Source organism: Psammomys obesus, unplaced genomic scaffold (genome assembly GCF_907164565.1).
Source record: "Psammomys obesus unplaced genomic scaffold, mPsaObe1.curated_primary_1811, whole genome shotgun sequence".
Taxonomy (NCBI): Eukaryota; Metazoa; Chordata; class Mammalia; order Rodentia; family Muridae; genus Psammomys; species Psammomys obesus.
The window spans coordinates 14,148,134-14,157,593 of NW_026591086.1; the positions used below are offsets into that span (position 1 = coordinate 14,148,134).

A 9,460-nucleotide genomic window follows, 5' to 3' on the forward strand; every position below is an offset into this window, starting at 1 on the left:
TTCTTCTTCTTCTTCTTCTTCTTCTTCTTCTTCTTCTTCTTCTTCTTCTTCTTCTTCTTCTTCTTCTTCTTCTTCTTTTTCCTGTGTGAAGATCAAGTTCGAGCTCTCAGGGCTGTCAGTGTGCTTACTCACTGCTGACTCACCAAGGCACTTGGCTTTCAGTCTCACTCATCTCCCACATGTTTTGGAATTCTATTTTCAGGGGACACTGAGAGATCCACATGCCAATGAGGTAGGAAGGGATGGTGGACACGTGAGGTCCACACTTCTCTGTTCACCACATGTCCCTGTGTCCCGCCAGACCTCATGCAGCACGCGTTGAAGAGGATGATGGCAGAGAATAATCAAGAGCGGACCCTTGGAGAGTGGGGCTCTGTGTGGCCTCGTAAGGCACATCTGCAGCCTCGCCTAGTGGAAAACCAGCAAAGGCTATTTCAGGTTGAACATCCCTAAGTCAAAAATCAGAAATCTGAAGTGTCCTGAAATCAAAAACATTTTCAGTGCTAACATGAGAGCACTGTGGAAAGATTCTATACCTGATTCGCTGTGACAGGCTGTAGTCAAAATATAAGCGTGCTAAAAATATTATATAGCATTTCAGGTATGCATATGTGATACATAAATGAATTTCATGTTTAGACTTGATTTTCATCCCAAGACGTCTCATTATGTGAATGCAAATGTTCCAACATCTGAGAGAATGCAAAATCCAAAATGCTTTTTTTCTGTAGCATTTTGGTGGTGCTACCCAAGCCGTCCCAGGCAGATGAAGCTGAGCTATAAGTAAGAGCTTGAGCACCTGGGAAAGTTTAGAGGTGAGGGTGATGTTTGGGCAGGCAATAGGGGAGATAGCTCATAAAGAGGGACATTGAAATGGCTTCTGTGTCAGAGAAAACCTGTGCTATACCCCTGAGGGATGGCAGGACAGAACCTGGCAGTTTCAGAGACCAGCTGCTGTCCAGGGCAGCCTGTGCAAAGAGAACGTGGGGCGGATATAGATCACTTACTGTGTGCAGCGTGAGAATATTGAATAAGATCGTTGCTTCCTCATTCTCATTTATATTGCATAGGGTCTATAAATCTACAAACACAGTCCTGGGAGAAACATCAGATTTATATACGTGATTTTTCAATAATAACCTAAGTAATTTATATTAACTTTAGACAATTTCCCCCCAAAAATGAAACACTATTAATTCTCTGTCTTGCTTTTAGAATGATTACAGTTAGAGAGATAAATCTTGATTTCTGTTTTCAAGTGTGTCACCCGGAGGAGAAGATTAGGCATACATGCTGCGTGTTCTTTTCTTTATACGTGAACTTGGGAGCGTTGCCCTCAGGTCTCAGAGGCAGGACCGAGTTCTGATGTGTTCTCTGCCAGCCTGAGAGAGGAGGCCACAGTTAGCTTATTCATCTGGAGAGGCAGCAAATTGGGAAGGAGTATAGTCCATTAGGAGGTAAATTCTGTGGCCAAAGGAAGGGAGGACTGTGGTATTTTTGCCTGTCTCATAGTTCCTGCCTGCTTTGTCTCTATGGTATGTGGTGATCCATACTTAGCAGGCTGCATTAGGCTCTGCTAGTTGCTTCTCTGTATTTCTGTGGCAACGTGAGGGTTTAACCGTTAGGCTTGCCCGTGCGTACCTGATGACTTGGTACGCGTACTACATTCCCTCGTTTCACCGGTGAGCTTCATATCTCAGCCCTGTAGCTACTGCACGTGATCTCTAGGCCAGGAACAAGCCAGGCACCACTTGAGCTACTCAGGTCTGACCCAGGGGCAGCTAGAGAGCAAGGCTGAGTCTCAGAAAATGAAGCTCATGAGAGTGGGTGCTGGTGTGTGTGCGTGTGTGTGTGTGTGTGTGTGTGTGTGTGTGTGTGAAGTGCTACAACTGTACAAGAATAGTTTTCATCCTGGCTGGCATCTTCCTTCTAAAAGGCTTAGGGACCTTTGTGAAAACCTTTGTCTGGCATTGATCAGTACTGGCCGAACCAGTACCCTTGAGGCCCTTACCTTCTGAGTTTGTGGCACTGGAGGTGAAATATATAACACAAGTTTGGGGGGAACAAATTCACACCATAACTTTTGACCCTGAAGCTCAAAACTCATCTCCTCCTCCTGCCATTCCATCACTTTGGCCCCAGTGTCTTAACTTCTTCCAGCAATCAAATTTCCCTGCAGCTATAAGTCTGTGAACCCAAACAAGTTACGTCTGAAATAAAGCGGAAGCATGGGGTTAAGAAGACCGGTCCTCTCTGACAAGGGGATGTAGAAAAGGAGAAGGAAGAAATACAGGTCCTATGTAAGTCTTAAACCTTGAAAATAACCTTGGAGTCTGTTTCCTGCCTTTCAGGTACACTAGGGTCCCCCAAGACCCCAAGTTAACCTGTGAAGTGCAATCCAAACTTTGTTTATCGCGCTGAAAGTCCTTGTCTTCAGCTTTTCAAGGCTGGTATTGCATATTGGTAATGCCACATTTGGGGGGGTGTGGGCGGGTCTTGGGGTAGCTCTTGCCTGATAAATGCCTGCAAACTAACACCTCAAGGATCCTGCCAAAGCCTACCAGTTAAACCCTTTGGAACAGCTGCCAAGATTCCACCCAGTGGTGGTCCACTTGAGCCACCATTGGGACACCCAAAGAGTACAATGCTGGGATGTGGTCACCCTGAGCAGAGAGCCCTAGGACCCCATACGTTCCCTGCACCCCTCTTTTGAAACTACCCTGCTCCAAAGGCTCTGGCTCCCCAGACCAAGGATGGGCATGACAGTCCTCAGAGTGAACTGCAGAAAGGTTTGTAGGCCCTTCTTCCATTGTCCCGCTGAATCGCGTATGGTTTCTATCTGTGTTGACCCATCTATCCAGTTGTTGCTTGGATACACACTTGGCTTTTCTTCCCTATCATCAGGACTTTTTGCTTCCATGGCCTAGCTGAGAATATCCAAACTTTTATCTTCTCCTTCCATTTTTGTAACTACCATCTTTAAATCATTTCTATCTTCTAATATTTCACTATAAGCAATTAAAAGAAATAACACAGTACCTACCCTGAATGCTTTGCTGATTTGAGATTTCTTCTGCCAACTCTCCCAGTTCAGTGCTTTAAATTCTGCCTTCCATGCACTCTTAGGGCCCGGTTATAACTCAGCCAAGTTCTTTACTGCACCGTGACAAGGATGACTCTTCCTTCACTTCCCAATACTTAACTTTCATTCCTTTTGAGCGCTCTCAGAGTGGTCTGTTCAGATTTCTGTCAGTGTTCCCGTGGTCACTTGGGGAATCACTAGGATGACTAAGGATTTCCACTAGAAATCCCTTGTCTTCTGACCCGTCTCACAGACGTTACCCCAGACGTTTGACTCACAGCATTCCTGGATTTTTTTTTTTTTTTCAGCATTCATTTCAAAACTGTCCCAGACTCTGCCTGGTATGAACTTCCGAAGCCGAGTCCACATTTTTAGTTATAGCTACACCCACTTCCGTGGAACTAGTTAGTCCCAAACCATTTGTGCTGTGATGGCAGGTATCTAGCTCTTAGCAATTCAGAAAGAGGAAAAGCATTGCTTACTTTTAAGGTGCAGCGGATGGGAAGTCCAGGACCACGGCTCTGGCATGTGGTGAGAGCTTATATGGTGTGTGGTGGAAGCACATGAGTGAGAGGGTAAACCTGCAAGCCCTTCCCTATTTTAACCTTTTTTCTTGAATCTTCCTGGGATTCACATCATGCACCTCAGTCCCACTCATCTCCTTGTCCCCTGGTATTTACACTCCGACCTTGCAATGCCTCCGCCCACCCCAGCAAAGAAAATGAAAACAAAACAAAACAAAAAAAACTTTGAAAGCACAGAAAACATTTCGTTGTGGAAACTATAGTGTGTCACAATGCATCCCACCATATACCCCTATGTCCACACATCTTCATGTGTAAATGTTCGTAGCAGTGAGTCGTTGGTCTGGTTTGAGGCCTCTGGCTTCCGTCACACCGTCAATATTGGATCCTCACCTCAAGAACTCCTCCCAGTTATTCTCCTGTTGCTCTGTGTCATGGCGATCCTTCAACTTTGGATCAGCAGGACCGGCCATTCCTGTCTTCCAGCAGTTCACAGATGATATAGATTTGGGGGACGGGCCAACTCAAAGCCCTGCATCTGGGCTTGGGTGGTAGCTGAGTTGGTCAGCCCACCAGGTCTCCGCATCCTCACCACCAGGGCAAGCCCTCCGGCACTAACCACTCCCTCTCTGCCAGCCCACTGAATGCTGCCACCTGTGGGAGGCAGGGTCACCGCTCTTGCTTTCGTGCCCTGGGAGCTGCTTCACCTGTACCCACGCCACCAGAGCCAGCTCTACTGTGCTGCCCAGGTGAGGTGCAGGGCCCACTCTCCCGAGTGCTGCAGCAGGTGAGGGGCTGGGACAGCTCTCCTGCGCTCATGCCCTCGGGGCTGACTTTCCTGGGCCGCCTCCACCAGGACCAGCTCTACCATGCTGCCCAGGTGAGGTGCAGGGCCCACTCTCCCGAGTGCTCTGCAAGCCTTTTTTTAATAGTGGCATTAATCCAGTAAATGCTTCCTCCACGGCGTTCCTTCCTACCACGGTTGTATTTTACATTTTCTCTGTTACTATGGCTTTTTGCCAAATTTTGAACAGAATTCTAAAAAACATGCTTCAACTTTGCTGTTTTTAAAGATTGTTTTGATAACCAGATTTTTCCTATTTTTGAATAACACCAAGTTTAGAGTCATGTCATTTTTTTTATCCGTAGATGGGTTACAGGTATTTTATGGAAATCATGTTGAGTGTTTCACTGGGGAAATTGGCACTTTAATGTTATTAATACTTTTATTTCACCAACATATATATATACACACACATATATATGTATATATATATAGGACAGCACTAACATCTTATCTTTCCGTAGTATTTTACAGTTTTGAATAGAGAGGTGTTTTATGTTTGCCACACTTTTTTCTGTGTAACATCTGAGAATGCTATTGTACATACTCAGATATATACAGTTATCCATTGGTCGTATATACACAGAAATGGCTTTTCTGTAACAGATGCTTGATGACTTATGAGAGTCATGTCTTCATAAATGTTAGAGGTAGACAATATCTGAGCATGCATTTAAACCTCCTCACTTTCAGAATATCACAGCTTAGCAACAATGCACTGTAGGGCCTTGGTTGCTGGTCCTTTTGATCATGTGGATGATTGGCTCGTTACCATTGCCCAGCTTATAAGGAACCTGGGATAAAGGCCCAAATCCAAAGTACTGTTTTTCCTGAGTACTCATTGATGCTGTACCATTTTAGAGTTAGAAAATTGTAAGGTGAACTGTCTGTGTTGACTTTTTTTTTTTAAATCTTTTATTTTTTTTTATTAATTACACTTTATTCATTTTGTATCCCCCCATAAGCCCCTCCCTCCTCCCCTGCTGATCCCACCCTCCCTCCCCTTTCTGCATGCATGCCACTCCCCAAGTCCACTGATAGGGGAGGTCCTCCTCTCCTTCTTTCTGATCTTAGTCTATCAGTTCTCATCAAAAGTGGCTGCATTGTCCTCTACTGTGGCCTGGTAAGGCTGCTCCCCCCTCAGGGGGAAGTGATCAACGAGCAGGCCAATCAGATTATGTCAGAGGCAGTCCCTCTTCCCATTACTATGGAACCCACTTGGACACTGAACTGCCATGGGCTACACCTGTGCAGGGGTTCCAGGTCATCTCCACAAATAGTCCTTGGTTGGAGTATGAGTCTCTGGGAAGTTCCCTGTGTTCAAATTATCTTGTTCTGTTGCTCTGCTTGTGGAGTTCCCGTTCCCTCCAGCTCTTACTATTTCCCACTTCTTACATAAAATTCCATTCACTCTGCCCATCAGTTGGCCATCAGGCTCAGCATCTGCTTTGACAGTCTATACTGCAGAAGCTTTCAGAGGCCCCCTGTGGCAGGTTTCAAGGTTGTTTCCTGTTTTCTTCTGGCTTTCAGAGGCCCTCTGTAGCGGTTTCCGAGGTTGTTTCCTATTTTCGTTTTCTTCTGATGTCCATCCTCTTTGCCTTTCAGGATGGGGATTGAACATTTTAGTTAAGGTCCTCTCTTTTGCTTAGTTTGTTTAGATGTACAGCTTTTAGTGGGTTTATTCTATATTGTATGTTTATATGAGTGAGTATATACCGTGAGTGTCTTTTTGCTTCTGGGTCAACTCACTCAGGATGATCCTTTCCAGGTCCCACCATTTACCTGCAAATTTCATGATTTCCTTATTTTTCATTGCTGAGTAATACTCCATTGTATAGATGTACCACAGTTTCTGCATCCATTCTTCAGTTGAGGGGCATCTGGTTTATATGGGGTATGTGTGTGTGTGTGTGTGTGTGTGTGTGTGTGTGTGTGTGTGTGTGTATGTATGTGTGGAGTGTGTTCTTTACATTTTCCTATCTCAGCATAATGGTGTTTTTGCTAGCAATAGTTTTACTTCTTCCATTGTTCTCTTACACTGTTCAAGATGACTGCATTACCAATGAGAAATGGAAAGAGAGGATCCCTTCTGACCATAGGGGAAGTGTGTGTACTATACCAGAGTTCATAATGATTTAGAATAGGGTATCCATAGATGGGTTACAGGTCTTCATTTGGGTTCCATGTCCTTCTCACATCTTTTTTATTTTTTGTAGTTTTTTTTCATTCATTATTTTCTAATATTTGTTTACTTAGTCTTTTAAGTATGGACTATTGAAATAGCTTTGCATTCTGGGTTAAATGCTACCTATTTTACCTGTTTTTGCTAGTCTTGGTTTGCAAATGCTTTGTTAGGAATTCTTTTATCTTTGTCTGAGTTATATTGATTTGCAGGTTTTTCTTCTTATAATGCTGCCTCCATGCTTGGGTATTAGGGTAATAATAGAATTGCTGAATCATGCTTTTTCCTCTTTTTTGATTTATTTTCAAGAATCAAGATTGGGTTTACTGACATTTATTATTGTTTTTTTTTTCCTATTTCATTTTTTCTTCTTTACTTTATTGCTTCCTTTCTCCTTACCTTGACAGCATAAATCATGGACATTAAACCTTTTTAAAAATTTTCTTAATACAAAATTTAAAACCGTCTTCTAACCATTACTTTAGGTATTTTGACAAATTTTAATATATTATTTGTATTTAGTTCTGTTTTTAACTTTGGCTTATGATCTCTGATTATGATTATGATTTTTGAACCCACAGGTGATTTAGAAAGACTGCTCAGTTTCCCAATATTTGGAATATTGGATTAAATTTCTAAACTATGTTACCAATTTATAAATAGATGATATGTTTTATATGATTTGAATTTGTTATCGACTGTTTTATGACCACATATATGACCATCCTATCAAATTTTCTTCTTAAAATGATATTTTTATTTTAAAAGCTTTTTTTGTGGTGGGGCTGAAGAGAAGTCTGAATGCTTAAGCTCTTTTGCTTAAGACCCAGTTGGTTTCCAGCCCCCATGGCAGATGGCTTACGGCTGCCTTTAACTCCAGTTTCAGGAGGGCCCATGCCTTCTTTTCACTTCCACAGGTACCCACAGTTGTCACAGACACACATGTGTGTGCGAGCACACACACAAAGATATTTTATGTGAAATATTTCTAAATTTACTCGTTTTAAACTGCAAGCATGTATATAAGATTCTTTGATCAAAGCCCTCCACCTCCATTTTCTGCTTTACTTCCTTCTTCCTTCCTACCAAATCCTTTACTTCAATGTTCCTTCCCCAACTACTTTTCTGTCTTTTCTTTGTGTGTGTGTGTGTGTGTGTGAGAGAGAGAGAGAGAGAGAGAGAGAGAGAGAGAGAGACCCATTGACTTTAGTTTGAGTTGCCTGCATGAGCAAGGGTCAGGGCCTATTTTTCTTGAGTGGGAGATATGTCCCAGAAGCCATGCTACCAAGGAATATTTTTAAGTGTGCATGACAAGTATGTTTCTTACATCACTTCTACTTTGCTGAGTGTAATATTCTACACATTTAAGTAAATTTTAGTAGTGAATGTTTTTCTGTGGAAGTCAGGGTTTGCCTTTGGGGTTCTTAGTCTCATTAAGAGAATTAAAAATGGACTCAGAAGGAAGCTTGATGAATATTTTTTATTGGAGTTTGAAAGAAAAACAACAGAGCAGGCAAGGTGTGAATCCGTGCAGCTTGGAGGAAGAGGGAGATGGAGCAGAGGAAGCGAGCTATGTCTTTTGAGGTCGGGTCCAAGCAAACAGGCTTATTCATCAATGGAGGTTGGGAAGCAGCTGTAGAAAGTGTGTTTGTGGTTGAACGTGTCTTCAGAGAAACAGTGAGAAAGCTTTACATGTCAAAAAAAAAATAGGCTTTTGGCTAGTATCCAAAAAAAAAAAAAAAAAAGAAAGAAAGAAAGAAATAGAAAAGAAGAAGTTGTGCTCTTTGAGGTAGAACTCAGAAAAAGCAGGCAGGCCTAGAGCTGTGCTGCCCAGTGAGAGCTCTCTAAACAGCTGCATGAAGGGAGGGTCTTCTGGGAAGTACAAGCATCAGCAGTATCTTATGAATGGTTGGCAAGCCCAGATGGACTCACCCTTGACCAAGGAGAGGAGACAATGGCGTTTGATGTTGCAAATTCTGGACTAGATTAGCATGTCATGTTTCTACCCAGAGCCAGAGGTAGAACACAGATACCATTCGTTTGACCGGGAGGCAGGAAGGTTTTCCCTTAAGGGGGCTCAACAAAGTCCACCTTTTCTTATGGATCTTGAAATCCTGAGGAGGGACAGTTGTGATGGTTCCCTTCCTGCCGTTACTAGGGAAATGGAAGGTGAGGTCCAAAGCTGGTGACAAGCCAGAAGTCCATCCTGGTGACCCCAAGGCTACAAACTCCTGTAAGGCCGCTTAACATTAGTTTTGTTAAGATCAGCCTTGCCCACATTGTTTTGTCACTTCCCGTGAAAGGGAGGTTTAGAATCTTATTTTTTCCAGTTGGGAGTACATATTGTGCATTGGTAGCTGTGTAAAGGAAATGGCGTTTTTAACTACAATAATGACTCTATCACTGTAAGGTAACATTCATTTCCTTGTAGAACTATTCTTTTGTTGAAGCCTGCCTTCTTAATGTACTTACCTAGCCACATCAGTTTTCTTTACTTCTAAGTCATGTAATGCTTGTTTCAATTTTTAGGTTAGAGTATAACACAATGGGTTTCACTGTGGCATCTGCACTCATGTGTGTCCTACATTATCGTCATTCGCCTCCCTTACTTCCCTCTCCAGTGCCTTCCCCCTCCAACTGTTTGCCTGTCTTCCCATAATGAACGTCCTTCTATTTTCCTGTTACATATAATATATATTTCATTACTTTCTATTTCTCACCTCTCTTAAGATTTCTCCCTATATTCTTGTTGTCTAGTTCCATGTCTGAAAATACATATAAACACACACACACACACACACACACACACACACACACACACACACACA

The 9,460-nt window shown here is 42.8% G+C and overlaps 1 protein-coding gene across 4 annotated transcripts in view; it reads left to right on the plus strand.

Moving 5' to 3' along the window:
- Positions 1-9,460, plus strand: part of Enox1 (ecto-NOX disulfide-thiol exchanger 1) — a 557,275-nt gene that overhangs the window by 68,622 nt on the left and 479,193 nt on the right. The window lies entirely within an intron of this gene.